The sequence below is a fragment of the Saccostrea cucullata genome, unplaced genomic scaffold (genome assembly GCF_032062105.1).
Source record: "Saccostrea cucullata isolate Sc308-1 unplaced genomic scaffold, CSIRO_AGI_Scuc_v1 ctg1845, whole genome shotgun sequence".
Taxonomy (NCBI): domain Eukaryota; kingdom Metazoa; phylum Mollusca; class Bivalvia; order Ostreida; family Ostreidae; genus Saccostrea; species Saccostrea cuccullata.
In genome coordinates this window covers 68225-83111 of record NW_026939893.1, presented here as the reverse complement: position 1 = coordinate 83111, position 14887 = coordinate 68225, and the positions used below count along the sequence as shown (strand labels likewise).

Genomic DNA, 14887 nt, shown 5'->3' with positions numbered 1-14887 from the left:
TTATTCCTTAACAACATATAAGCTCTAAGATATCTCTTTACATTTTGTGTCAGAAAGATTTTTTGTTTGCATTAAAGTTTATATCAAAATAAAGAACTCATCTTATACAACAGTTTTTATTACAAGTTATATCGTTGATGCTATTTTATGAAAAAAAAAATAAAATTTCGAAAATGTTGGGGACCAAAGTTATTTTTCATGACCTTAGATAACCTTTTAGTCATCTTTTAAAACAACGTTACCTATATCTGATAAATTGCTATGAGGAATTACCCAACACATATTTTAGAGCCTTACATGATCGATCTTATCTTTTTCCTATAAAAGATACTGTCAGACCTAGCATTCATATATTTACTTAAGCAAATTTAGACTGTAATCTTCTAATCGTTGTACTGTCTTTCCTATGGGTAAGTATGAACGTATTGATGTTGATTTTTTTCTTTCTTTTTTTAAATTTTAGAATAACACTTTCTTTTTAAAGAAAAAAACCTAATTACAAAATGAAAAGTGCAACCACCCTTTTAGATTTTGTAACATATCAAGATAAAGAAGTGTGAATCTAAAAATATTTTATAGGATCAGTTGCAAAATGAGCAAACATCCCTTCTTCTCTGATCACATTTCCTGTTAGCCTCCTGCATTGATCATATAAAGTTCTAATACATAGCATAATTGCGTCTGAAAACAATGACTTATCAATTCGATTGCTATATGACGTTCTGCTTTACCGTGTTTTAGTAACGGTGGTATTTATGATTTCTTTCTCTTTAGTGTCTGTTGAATCAACAATATACATTTGTAAAATATAGATAATTTAACAATCCCTATAAAAAAAAACTATTGTTTACCCGAAAGGACCACTAGGTAATTAAAAACAATGCGCAAAATTGTGCTTTAACAGATGAATTGCTGTTTTGGCCAATTCTGGAGGTTTATTTTTAAGGTGTAAATGACAAATTTTAGGTTCAAAATAAACATTGAAAAAAGATATATTTAGATAAGTTATCAATTATAGAGCATTAATTTTTTAAGTGACTTTTTCTGAAAAATTCTTCTCTCCTTTAGGTCATTTTTGAAATGGTGATTACATCCTTTCATCCAGCTTAAACCGTGTTTTTTCAACCTTAATATTCCTCAACTATGCGTTAACTAAAAAGCCTTCATAATGCAATTTTTAATCAGCATTGATAATAAATATTTATTTAAAAATATTTTTCCTTTTTTATCAATCCGTATAGCTTTCATTTACACCTTGTCATTGTAGACAGTGAATGGGAATTTAAATAGAATTTTCCGTCTCATATACGAGGGTTATCCGGTATAATCGTGGACAAAGCGGTTTTTTTTTTCGAAAAATAATGAGCGCACTTACCTAAAATTTTCAGTAAATGTTTATCTATCATATTTAAGTGCATCATATTTTTGATAAAATAAAGATAAAAAGAAAGTTTTTGATAAGCTTTAATGTGCCCAAAGTACGGTCCGAAGGCGCACGGTCAAAAAGTCATGGTTTTATTGGAGAAATGTGGGTATTTATTCGAAATAAAAGTTTGAAATAGATAAGATTGGAGTACAAATTATGCTTATTTGATTCCATAATTCATTTTGTCGTCTTTTTAAAAAAAAAAATCAAGGGAATTTGTAAATTTTTGACAGTTTCCCGAGCATTCGAAATGAGAAAGTAATTAACATAACACATGAAAAATCGAGACGTTTGATGACATGACGGTGCACCAGAGAGCAGTTCAGTTAGATTAAAATATAGTAAGGACACAATTAGAGACTTTAAATGAATATAAAAAAAGAAAAATATGAAAAATCACCAAATCTTTAGTATTCAAATTAAATCGGAGTTTCCTTAGCGAAATTTTTTTGATTGAATCCCCGGTTACTACAAAACATATGGACAAACTGCTATTGTTACTTACAGCAAAGACGCTGTCACTGTCAACCGTCGATATAAGATTGTCTATTTAGTTGAATGATGGTGAGAATTTTGTCCACAACTTACTAATAAATCTTCAATAGATCGCATGTGTGTGCCAAACTGGTTTCTCGTCTGTTTATGGAGACTCGAATATGCGTATCAATGAAATTCCTAAATTATAGAGGGACTCATCTAACTTTTTTTTAGCAAAGATAGATGTGATGCTGTTTTAGACACTTTGACGTAATCATCCGTGCGCCGTAAGGCGATACAAAATTTATGCATACTAAGTATATCTTTTTTAAATTTGCTATGTTTATTCATAAAACATATACTAAAGAGTAGTAAAAATTTCAGAACGTAGGGATGATTATTTTTCTCACTAGACAACTTGTCTTGTCCACGATTTTACTGGACAACTCTCGTATATAACAATGATAATATAACGTTTGTTGGTACGTGGTCACATTATCTCTGACGCTGTTTGGGAGTTTATCACGTGAATAACCATCACTATATCTCCGTGAAGATGTGAAATTTGCAATTTCGATTTAAAAAGTTCATAACAAATTGCATTATTGATTAAAAAATATTCTTTACAGTTGATGACATACTAAAAAGATGTTATTCTTATATATCATCATAACTGTTGGGGTTCAGGGTGTTTTTGGAATCTATGGTGGATGTATGAGCTACTCGACTACCGTAGAGCAATCCGGCCGTCTTAACGTAAGAAGTTATAATAAAGTTACATGTAACACCGGAACCTAATTTACATTTCTTTTTTAAATAAAGTAAATCCTGTATATTGGAAACCTTATTGGCTGTACTTATCACAGCATACTACTTAAAAGGAAACGTAGGTCAACTTAAAAAGTCATAACTGGTATAAAAAATCACTTTAATTTTCTGTGATTTAAAAACGTATTTGCTTATGTTTTAATTTATTTGCTTAAAAGGTGACAATATTTTTCTTAAATGGATGGAAAAATGGATACGGTCCCTGTCGCGTGTGTACAGCCGCCAGTGTAGGAACAGAGGTAACAGACAAAAGAAAACAAATTATTCAACAGACCAGAAATTCAGAAATATTTGGGAAATGGACAGTTGAAAAGATGGTTTCTAAGACTTATAATATATCAATTGTTGATAAAACATTGGAAATAAATAACGTTTCCAAAGATGTTGTGCTTACTGTTAATGAACATGAGGGTTGGTAGTATGCGGGTTCCGAAATAGTTTTGGAATTTGAATCAATACAAAAGGATTTTGACATACAGTAAGATCTTATGTCTTTTTTATGCATTCAAATACATTTTTTATAATCATGAAATTATGTAAAATATAACATTAAAAAGTACGTTATTTATCATTAACATGATCTATTACAGTCTTGTCCGGATCCGCTATATTGTTGATTTGTAAAAAAAAAGTCTAAAACTAGTGAATACATGTATTACAAATAACATTAATATTAACAGAAATGAAAATTAAAATAATGTAATATTACATGTAATATTAATAGAATCATTCATTGCTACGAATGTGGGATAGTGAAATTCCACCGAGGGGACAAGATTCACAGTCTAGGACGAGGGGTTGCCGAGTCCTAGACCGTGAATCTTGGCCCCGGGGTGGAATTTCACTATCCCACACGAGTGTGTAATGAATGATTATTTTTCTCGCATTATTTATCCAAATAAAGGTCTGTCAGCGCCATTGAAAAAATTACTTTTTTTATTTTGCATCTAATTAAAAATCTGAATACACCATCTAAGAAATCATACCTGAAAATGGTTTACACTGTAAGTGTAAACTAAAAAAATAAATTTCAATCCCCTTAAAACTGCCTAAACTGAAATAATTTTTTTAAAAACGTCCGTGAACGTTTAATTCCTTTCAGAAAAATCCTTCCGCGAACTTAAAATAGTCCTATTCAAAAAGTGAAAAAACAGCAGTCTTTTGAATGAAAATAAATTTAATTTAATAAATAAAAGAACAACAATTTAATCATATTGGAAAATATTAATATAAATTATTACAATGTTTATATAAGAAGGAATGTTTACATTCGAAATGTCTTTGCATAATGTGACCTACATATGCATGTGTGAAACATGTTGAAAAGTCTAGTCAGAGTCGGAGTCAATAACACGGATTTGCTTCCGAGATTGGTAAGAATTGTTTGTGATATGAACAGTGATGTTCCCATGTATTTGAGACCCGCTAAATATGGATCCAAAAGAATGTTGTGAATTTGAGGAACGCTGCATATTGACCTGGTTGTTTTGAGTTTCAAAGGCGGTATTATCTGAAATTGGTGTCAAGTCGAAGGACGGGAGTGCATTTGTCACTGTAGAGCTGGGCAGCGCTCTGGTTGATGATGATTCAAAACGAGAATGTTTTGGTGCAGAAGAATTTGAGAATGGAACCATTGAGGAATTATTACAAGATGAATTTGATAAAATGCTGCTTATTGCGTATTTCTGTGAGTCATTTATTGTGCGGTAGTTATTCAATGACTGAATGTTTTTGTGACCTGTTACGTACACTTTTAATGTATCAGGGACATTCAAATCCGTCATCCTTTGGACCAGGGTTTTCCGGACACTCGTGTTTGTGATTTTCTTATTATCAGGTAGGCCTGCATTTTTTGACATTCTTTTCATTAGGTCATTAAGTTTGTTGACACCCATGGGGCTAGAAATAAACCATCGGTCCTGCATTTTAGGGCGTTTTTCGTTTGTTACCACAGAAATGTAAAAGGGGTCTTCATGTTTTGAATATCCGTCTGGGCGTTTATCTCTATACAAAATGTAGGTGGATACGGGACATTTTTCAGGGGTCTCAGGGGTTGCATACATCCGTGGTGGGCAGGCAAGGCTATCAGTGACATCCACACCAGTTCTAGTTTTGGTTGCCCTTTCGTGATATTCTAAGAAGTCAAGTTGAAGTGCCTCATCCCTTTTCAAGACTACATCACCCCATTTCATGTTTCGATGTTCTGTCCCCCCTCGCATGCCAAAATACAACGTATTATTGAACCATAGTGTGTTTATCAACGAGGTAGGTGTAGTTTTTCCCAGTTGTTCAGTATTGAAGAGAGTTTCAATTTCATCATGAGTTAAAGAGTCGGACCTTTGGGGTTTGTTTCCACGCCCTTGCGCTTTTAAATCTTTTTGTTTTGCTTTTAGGGCCTCTCTGCACTGCGCAAATTCAAAGCTTGTAATTAACGAAAACTGATACCGATGACGTTTTAAGTGTCTTTCAAAGCTCCCTATTATTCCCCTAAGACTTGTAGGTTCATATTCTTCGCCAGATTTTGTGCGGACATTCACAATAAAGCTCGACAAGAGAGGGTCCAACTCATTCGGGGGTATATGGTAAATTTCTCTTGACTCCCCTTTAATTTCAAAATACTCACGTAAAATGTTCAAATGGCCCATTGTTTTTCGTAAAGTGTTTGAGTTTTCATTTGCTTCAATAAAAGTATATGTTTCCACATTTTTGAATCGCACACTTGTACTTGCACCCTCCATGATAATTATTTATTTATTGCAGACGATATTGTTTACATTTAAAAAGTAGTACCGTTATAGCGTAGTTATACATAGTGTAAGACAGAAAAATCTCACACTGTTGTCTCACACGGGAGAAGTCTATCTAACACCGATGATTATGCGAGAATACATGTATACATGTACAACATTTAATTAAATGTTGACGTGACTTTGGGATCATTATTTTTATCAGTTAAGGAGGCTCGAGGGTCAACAAATTAATCCCAAATTAACCACCTGATTTAAATTATTTTTTTACACACGGTATCTTTAGCTGTCAACTATCATTTGACAAAGAAAAAAATCATATATTTTAGTTATAGAATTTCACAATTTTGTATATCTTTATATAGAGCTCTCCTTTTAAAGGAGATTGAAATAGTCTAAAAATGGCTGCCACCCCTAGCCTCGTTAAAGTATTTTTGCTCTGTAAATCTTCTTTCAAAATTATATATTGGAAATATATCTAATATAATCTCTTCTACAAAATAAATATCAATTAAACATATTCGAATGTCATTCTAAAATGTTGAATTTTAGGGGGCCTAAATTGGCTCTTATCATATATTCTCCTTTATTCAAAATATTGTAAAGGAGAAATATCTGATAATGAACTACAGTTGTAGTAAGCTGAATTGAGAATAAGAATAAAGTGACTCTGAGAGGTGGCGGCAGAATGGTCACTGAAAAACAACGGAAAGATCATTGACGGACGACAGAAAGATAACTTAAAGTTGACATAAAGGTCACTGAAAGTTGACGGAAATGTGTCCGCTGAAAGATACCTGATATTTGACTGAAAGGCAACTGAAAATAAAATGTATGTGCCATTCAGTGGCTTAATGGACACTGGAAAATCACTGAAAACAGCCTTTTAGTTTGATGGTTTGATTGATTTTTTTTTTTTTTGGCGAACCACTAATTTATTGTGCGCAAACGGATTTGTAGATATCAGGTTTTATTTATGTGTGATCTCAAAGCTTTCAAATAAGTACATGTAAATCGGAACGCGTGAATACATAATGCCAAAGGGTCATTTGATATTGTAAACACACTAGCACTATACTTGGTAAGATGTAACGGTTAATGTACGTCTAGTTTGGTTTGAACATATTTTATTGTTAAGATGTTACAACAAAAGGATTGGACACAAGTACTTAATACTTAGAACGTCCTCTCCTTTATAACAATTAATTACACAAAGTTTTGTTCAAAAATTAATTTACACTGGAACCAAAGGTCAATAAGATTATTTAACATAGGTAATGCATGTACAGAATTTAAATTGATGTAGTATGTACAAACGAATCAAAATACTCAAAAACGACCAGATCTCCTGATAAACAATTACACATTTAAAAATAAACTTTCATTTTCAGAAATACTGATTGAATTATCTCCCCATAACAGAACATGAGTGTCTACAATACGTAAGTTAATCATTCTAAAAATAGCATTGAACAATTCGTTTCTTGGAGCAGTGTATTTCGTACAAGAGAAAAAGAAATGATATGCGTCTTCTATTTTTCCACAAGTGCATAATGGACTGTCAATAATATTACATCTAAATAAGTCTTTATTTAGAACACAATTGTGTCTTAATCTAGTATGAATTACACCCCAGTAACGATCACCAAAAGTAAAAAAGGATGGGGTGGGTGTTCTCTGAGAGTTTACACAATTTTTGAAGGAACTTATAGTAGTAGACTGTCGTGTTTCAAGAGACAAAGTGTTCCACTCCATTATTGCTATTGGAACAAATGATGATTTATATATATTTAATCTACACTTAGGGATGCAATAATTTTGTGACTTGTTACATAATTTGATTCATGTGATCGAATATTTGGAAATATATCTTTCAGATACTCGGGTACCATGTTATCATATATTTTATACATAGTTGTTCTAACTTTGGAAATTCGTCTTACAGCAAGTGGTTCCCAACCAGTTTCAAAATAAAGAGAATCTCGCGATGCTAATGAAGTTAACCCAGTGACTATTCTTGCCGCTGCAAGTTGTAATTTTTCTAATTTTTCGGAATCTTGACTAGAACACCCACACCAAACTTCAGTTGCGTATTCTAACTGAGGTCTTATAAAAGTATAAAAGAGATAAAGTTTTAGCACTGACCCTGAATTGCAGTTTTTTAAGTAGACCTAATTTTTTATATGCATTGGCCACGATAGAATCAATGTACGCTGACCAAGTGAGGTCATTTGAAAAGAGAATACCTAAGTGATTATGTGATGATACAAAATCTAAGTCACAATCTTGAAATTTGAGAAATGTAAATCTACATTTTTCTTAGTGCTAAAAAATACAGCTTTTGTTTTCGTAGGATTGAATTTCAATAGCCACTGTTTAGACCACCGCTCAAGTTGATTTAAATCATTATTCAATTCTAATTGAATATCATGTACATTTTCTGAACATTTCTGTAAAGAATTATCATCAGCATACAATCTGCTTAAAGTCGACAAATTTTCAGCGACATCTTTGACATATATCAAGAATAAAAGTGGCCCCAATACAGACCCCTGGGGGACTCCAGCATGTAAAGATTTAAAACTAGACATATACCCCATTCATACGACATGATTTGCATACCTCAGTATATTTTACTCATATGTAAATTTACTCACATGTGCAATTTTTGTCGTATGAACTGATTTGCTCACATGTAAATTCTGCACAGTTGAGTAAATTTACACCTGGTCAGGACTAGGTGCAAATTAACTTTTGCATACATGTTGTCGCAAATTATTAGTTCTTGGGTGTAAATTTTGTCGTATGAACACGCAGCAAATTTACATATGTATGTATTTTGTTTTGTTTATTGCATAAATCTCCATTTTAAGTGTTGTTTGGGTTGTTTATGCATAGTAAAGTGTATAATATCAGTCTGTTAACATGGCGGCAAGAAAGCAAAAGAAAAAATGGATTTTCTGTGGTCATCTTTGCTGTACTTCAAGGACAGATAAAAGTAAATTAAGTTTTGATAAGGTACTGCTTTATAGTCTTTAAAGGATACGCACTAGCATAGGTCTTTCCACAAATTGCTTTTTCAACTCTGAAAACAAGGATCCGCACTATATATCCTATCTCCTGTAAGCTGCAGAACTGTAGCTCTCTAAAAAAAAAATATTGAAATACTTTGAAAAAAACTGTATATTTATTGCGCACTAAAAGTTGCGCTTGGTTTTGGATTAATTCTTCCAGTTCCTTACCTCAATTTCAAAAAAGCTCACTTTCAAAAACATCCTTACATTTCTATCAAATGCTCTTCTAGTTGACATCTGCATAAAGTGCGTTAGAACGCATTATCTTGCAAACAAAAATGGAAGTATAAAGAACGAAAATTTCCATGATCTCAATTTCAGGGCCAGGAGAGCTATAAACAACAATTAAGGAATGTTTTGCTGTGAAAACAGTGAAAGAATATATGAGGACCACACAGTTAGTAATATATTGATGTGACAGTTTGAAAAACGTGGAGAAATACTACTAAATCGAGAAAGAGCGCACTTTTTTGTGTACAATAAATGTACATTTTTTTCAATGGGTGGCACTGTATATTTTTTTCGGAGGGCTACAGTTCTGCAGCTAGTCTCCTCTGAGATAAATTTGAATTTGCAAAAACATGTGCATCTTGCACCCTTTCTGGCAAACCTCCGGAGCTGTGATAGGAATAGGCATTGCATCAATCGCCCGGGCCCCATTACAGATTGACTTTCTTCTACCTTTTTTTGTATTTAAACCAATGCAAGCTACTGACATATAAATTGATGTTACAGGCATTTTAAGTGTTCTCCTTGGCACCCGATCCCACCATGAATTTCTAGGTTTCGTGTTTATTTCCTATTCACATATTTGTTTTGTTGGAATTCTTTTAAAAATCAATTGCCCATTCCATTCTCCTGGAAAATAATGTAATATTCAAGCAGATAATTTGTAATGACCTCTCAAACTTGATGTACTGTAGATTTCCAAGCACCAAAAAATTTCAAGTCGTCCTTTATTCTGCTGAAGATGCCAACCAGTAGTCAGCCATCTTTACACCCAACAGCTCTTCTACAGTCTTTAGGACCGAGGCCAAAGCATTTTCCAACTTTAAACAATGATCTTAATTAACTTTTCCTTTTTTGTGTAAATTTTTTTCTAAAAGTTATAAAGCTCGCTTTTATCTGTACCAAAAAAAAAATAAATGGATAGGATTTCCCCCTATTTTCTTTGAGGAACATTCAAAAGTTAGTCTTTTACCCAAATAGTAAAAAAATGACCTTTTTCTATAAAATCCACAATCCTGAATCTGTGGATCCCCTTATTTTATATGAAAATATAAGAACTTACTTACAGTACATAAATCTTGTCTGAACGCATAGCAAATAAACTTTTACTTACGTGTGTATATTTACTTATATGTAAATTTGCACATATAAGCAAATTTCCGTCGTATGAATGGGGTAATAGTATTCCTATGCAATACTCTTTGTGTCCTTAAATCTAAATAACTTTGAAACCATAGTAATAACTTATCACTAACACCATATGTTTGTAGCTTAAAGAGAAGACCTTTATGCCACACCCGATCAAAAGCCTTAGACAAATCACAAAAAACCATACAACAGTCTTTTCCTTCATCAGTAGCTTTAACTATGTAATCATATGTCTCAATAAGTTGATAAACCGTTGAATGACCTGATAAAAAACCAGCCTGATATTTATAAAAAAGATTGTTAGAATGAAAATAATTATAAACATATTTGAAAATAACTCGCTCCATAATTTTACCTACGCAGCTTAATAATGACACAGGTCTATAATTTGATAATAAAGATGGGTCACCTTTTTTAAATAAAGGAAGTACATTAGCTACCTTCCACTGTTTAGGAAATACACATTCCCTTAAAGATCTGTTAAACAAAATACATAAAGGATAAGAGACGCTAAAAATGGTAGCTTTTAACATTTTATGACTGATATTGTCAGGTCCTATGGCCTTGTTCACAGGGAGAATAGAAATTATATCAATAATGTCCTGCTCAACTAGTTCAATACTATTAAGAACACTGTTACACAATAAAGAAAAGGCAGGTAATTCGGGTTCGACATCATGCGAAGACGAAATCGAAGCAAAATAGCTGTTTAACGCTTCAACCTTGTCAATATCGCTGTAAGTAATATGTACATTTCCATTTTCTGTAGTGTCCTGCAGCGGTGGAATATCGGACCTAACCTTGGTTTTAAAAACATCTTTTAATAATTTCCAATAAATTTTAGAACTTTTGATACTTGCTTCGATAAGATTGGTTTCTATATTGTTGTAATAGTTTGCCATCGCTACTTTTTTCATGTTATTTACTTTGTTACGTAGTTTTTAAACTTATCCTTATCTGATTCTTTTTTTGTTTTGTGGGCTTTATCTCTTGCACGATTTCTCTGTCGAACTGTTTTTCGTAATGCGGAATCGAACCAGGGTTTATCTTTAGGCCTAATCGTTACTGTTTTTTCGGGAATACAATTTTTAACATGGTTTAAAAAACTTGTTGAGAAATTACTCTCCGCCTCATCTATATCTTTAGCGTCATTAATAAGTGTATTCCAATCTGTATTGCGTATGCGTGTGTTCAGTGTTTCAAAATCTGCATTTTTATATAGCCATATATTCCTTTCATATGATTGTGCTTGTATTGTATGTGATTTAAGATATATGTATGTGCCTTTGTGATCGCTGAGAGATTGTTCTACATCTATTGTCCCCGAGTCCAGTACATCGGCATGTAAATTTTCGCTGACAAGAATTGGATCTATGAGAGATTTCGTGTTTTTCGTGACTCTAGTAGCGTCGCATACTGTGTTTTGAAAGGAGTATTTTTAAAGAATTTCGTTGACTACATGTGTGATTTGAAGATTTAAAAAGTTTACATTTAGGTCACCTATGACTAAAATTCTATCGGATATATCAACAGCTTTTTCAAGAGACCATTCGAATTTTTTCCATAAGGAATTATCGGAGTTAGGAGGACGATAAACACAACAGAGCAAGATATTACAGGTAGGATCGCTAATTTCTACCCATACACATTCAAGGTTCACAGGTTCAAGATCAAGGCGTCTATTAGTGCGCAACGAGTCAGATGCATATATAATTACACCGCCCCCATGAGAGTTTCTATCTTTACGAAAAATTGAGTTAAATCCGTCAATAGCAATGTCTTCATTTAAAATGTTAGCATCAAGATGAGTTTCTGTGAAACATAAAATATCGAAATCTGACACAATACTCAGAAACTTATCAAACTTGTTTCTAATACTTCTCACTTTTAAATGAAAAATGTCTAGTGTGGATTGTATACCTTGAGATGGCCCCGGATTTGTCTCTATGTCGCCTGACAACAAAATAAGGAAGTACATAATTTGTAACACATAATTTAAAAAAATGTTTTCTTGTGCCCCTTTTGACAATAAGCATTTGGTATTTTTCCAAATATAATGAAGACACTCAATAAAAAAATAAACAAAATCATTAAATCGTAATACGTAGAATAGCAGAGATTTTGATGTACATCTACATTTACAATAGAAAAGTCCGATTGCGGCTCGATATTGTTCTATTGAATTAGCCATTTTCAAGACATAGAGAGTATAAAGCAATATTTGAGCCAGCCACAAGGAGACATATAATAAGTAAACATGCAAATTTGTTTGTATGACCTTTGGTTAAAAATAAAAACGCAAAAAACGTTGAAAAAAAGTTTGTGTAGAAAGAAATCAAAAAACAAAAAGAACAGAACAATAATGAAGGAAACAAAATAAAAATTGTAAACAAGCGTGAGGAAAATGGCACCTCTGTGTCACTAGGCAAAACATGGCGCGTAGTGACAGAAGCATTGTTGAAAGACAATAAAAGTATTTGTACTATGTACATGATGTACAAGATTTTCCAAGTAACAGTAAACATACTGTTATTGTAATGGGAGAGTTTAGGGTAAACAATTAAGAAATATCATAAATAGTCCATACTGATATGTATTAGTAGTTATTAACTTGAAAAGACCAAATTTAAAATCGCTTTAAACACTTTTGATTTCAAGTTTGTGGATGAAATGATGACACCATTAAATAGTTAATGGGTACTGAATTTACATTTCCTCAGAAATCGCATCCTCTGGTGGATAGGACTGTGGTGGGGCCAGTTCATACAGATCTCTAATAGACTGTATCATGTATTTGCGCCCCTTTTCCTGCAACTGGGTAAATATCCGTCCATCGCTTGTCCAATAAGAATGCACTTTTTCAGCACGTTTCGCACTTGCCAGTTCTTTGACAATTGATTGTCTGTATTTAGTGAGGTCTTCGGTTATAAACATGATAAATATAGTAGAGCCTTTTAGCATTCGTTTCGCTGTGTAGATTTTATTTTTTACTTTCCAATTTTTAAAGCGACATATAATTTGAATATTGCCGTCTTCGTTGGGTTTACCAATTGGATGTGACCTAAAAATGTCATCCTCTGAGAGCTCTATTGATAAGTGCTGATTGCATATAGAAATTATTCTAGCATCAGTGTCCGTGCCTTGGTCGGGAACCGGGCAATTGTGAAATCTTAAGGAGTTTCTCCTTCCGTACTGCTCTAGGTCATCTACTGTATCCTCAAGATTCCAGATTTGATTTTGTAGATCAGTGTTTTGTTCTTCATAATTTTTTAAACGCCCTGTTAGATCAACAATTTGTTTATTTTGTTTTGTAATTGTTTCAGCTTGGTTCTGAATTGTTTTATTTAATGAACAGAAAACAGACTGGACTGCTAACTCGATGGAGGGTTTGATAGCTTCTGCAAGCACTGGTATTAATTGCGCCATAAAAGTTTGGCTGTTCATAGAGTTGAATATTAACTCTGGAAGACTGAAAGTTTTACCCTGAGTTTGGATAAAAGGGGGTTGCTTATCAGTACCTGGCTCCCCAATGTTTTCAGTAGAAGAATTAGCATTCACAGATGAACTTTGATTACATTGAGAAAGATCTTTAGAGGCTGGGACGGAGGTGATTGTATCTTTCCCGTTCATTTTTTCAAGTCCAGTTTGATCACTAAGTTCGTTTAAATCTGGTAATGATGAAGATCTGAACCTTCTACGTGAGTTTTTAGATGAGCTATCAGAGGGACTATTGTGTTTACGTTTTGTACCCACCGATTTGGAATTTGACGACATGAGTAGAAGTCACAAATGTTTATACATGCGGCAAGTACATTAAAGTTCACACCACAAAATCACACAAAATAGTCAAATGTTCTGCTTCAAAGTTTGTTTTCAATTAGAGATGCATCTTAAGATAGAATACACACTAGCCTATTTATCAACACTCAGAAATACAATACTACCCCTTTTACTCTCCTTGGTCAAGACTAGCCTCCTGCCATTTCCGCCATCTTGAGTACGTCTAGTGTTCCATTTCTTTAAAGTAATGGAGCATAGGCCCCGAATGGGCCTAGGCCAATTACATTTAAGAAATGGAGCGCTACGTGTATATTAACCCGCATAAAATCCGCCTTTCTGAATTTTTGTTTTTATTGTTTGTTTATGATATAAAGAATATATACATGATGCATTGTAATTTTTTATATGTATTAGTAGCATTTAATCTATATATACATGTAATATATTAAAGAAAGAACAGCGAAAAAAGTGTACTGAAGTTTACCTTATTCTATGTTTTTCATCAGCTTCTGTAAATGTTTTTATGTTCTTTCCTCGGTAGAAGCACGGATAGGAGAATAAGACCATAACAAATTCAATGCAATTTGCAACTCTCGATTTTTGAACAGTAATGGAGCGCTCAAACAAAAGAATGACGTCACAGTTCTGCCAAATTATAATTTAATTAAACTGTTGCTACATGTACCGCAGTAGTTCTTACCCAATTCTTATCATTAGCACTTTCAAAGGTTGGCTTCTTAGCGTGGCAAACATCGCCTCGAGGTAAACAATGAAATCAAGCATGGCGATTGAGCATGCAGACAATACTTGATCATTATTATCGTTTATATTCCCCACGACAAATTAAAATCCAGGCTTTTTGATATCATTGACAGCTGCTTCTTCAACAAAAATGGAACTCGTAAGTTTACTTACCTCGTCATTGGTCATTTGAAAAATTATTTTGTTAAAACAGATTCTGATTGCCCACATAAGTACTCTGAAGTTGACATCAAAAAGATGCTTGAGTTTCTGATTGACAATATCTATGTGGTTTTTGGAGACCAGGTATTCCAACAATCTATTGGAATACCCATGGGTACAAATTGCGCTCCGTTATTAGCAGACTTATTTTTATATTCATATGAAGCAGAATCTATGCAAAATCTTTTACGTGATAAGAAGAAAACACTTGCTGT

The 14887-nt window shown here is 33.1% G+C and overlaps 1 long non-coding RNA gene across 1 annotated transcript; it reads left to right on the top strand.

Moving 5' to 3' along the window:
• Positions 1–366: 366 nt before the first annotated feature.
• On the top strand, positions 367–3206 carry LOC134254237 (uncharacterized). Its single transcript, XR_009989277.1, has 3 exons — positions 367–410; positions 2533–2659; positions 2890–3206. It is a non-coding gene; the product is annotated as an uncharacterized LOC134254237 (long non-coding RNA).
• The last annotated feature ends 11681 nt before the right edge of the window (positions 3207–14887 follow it).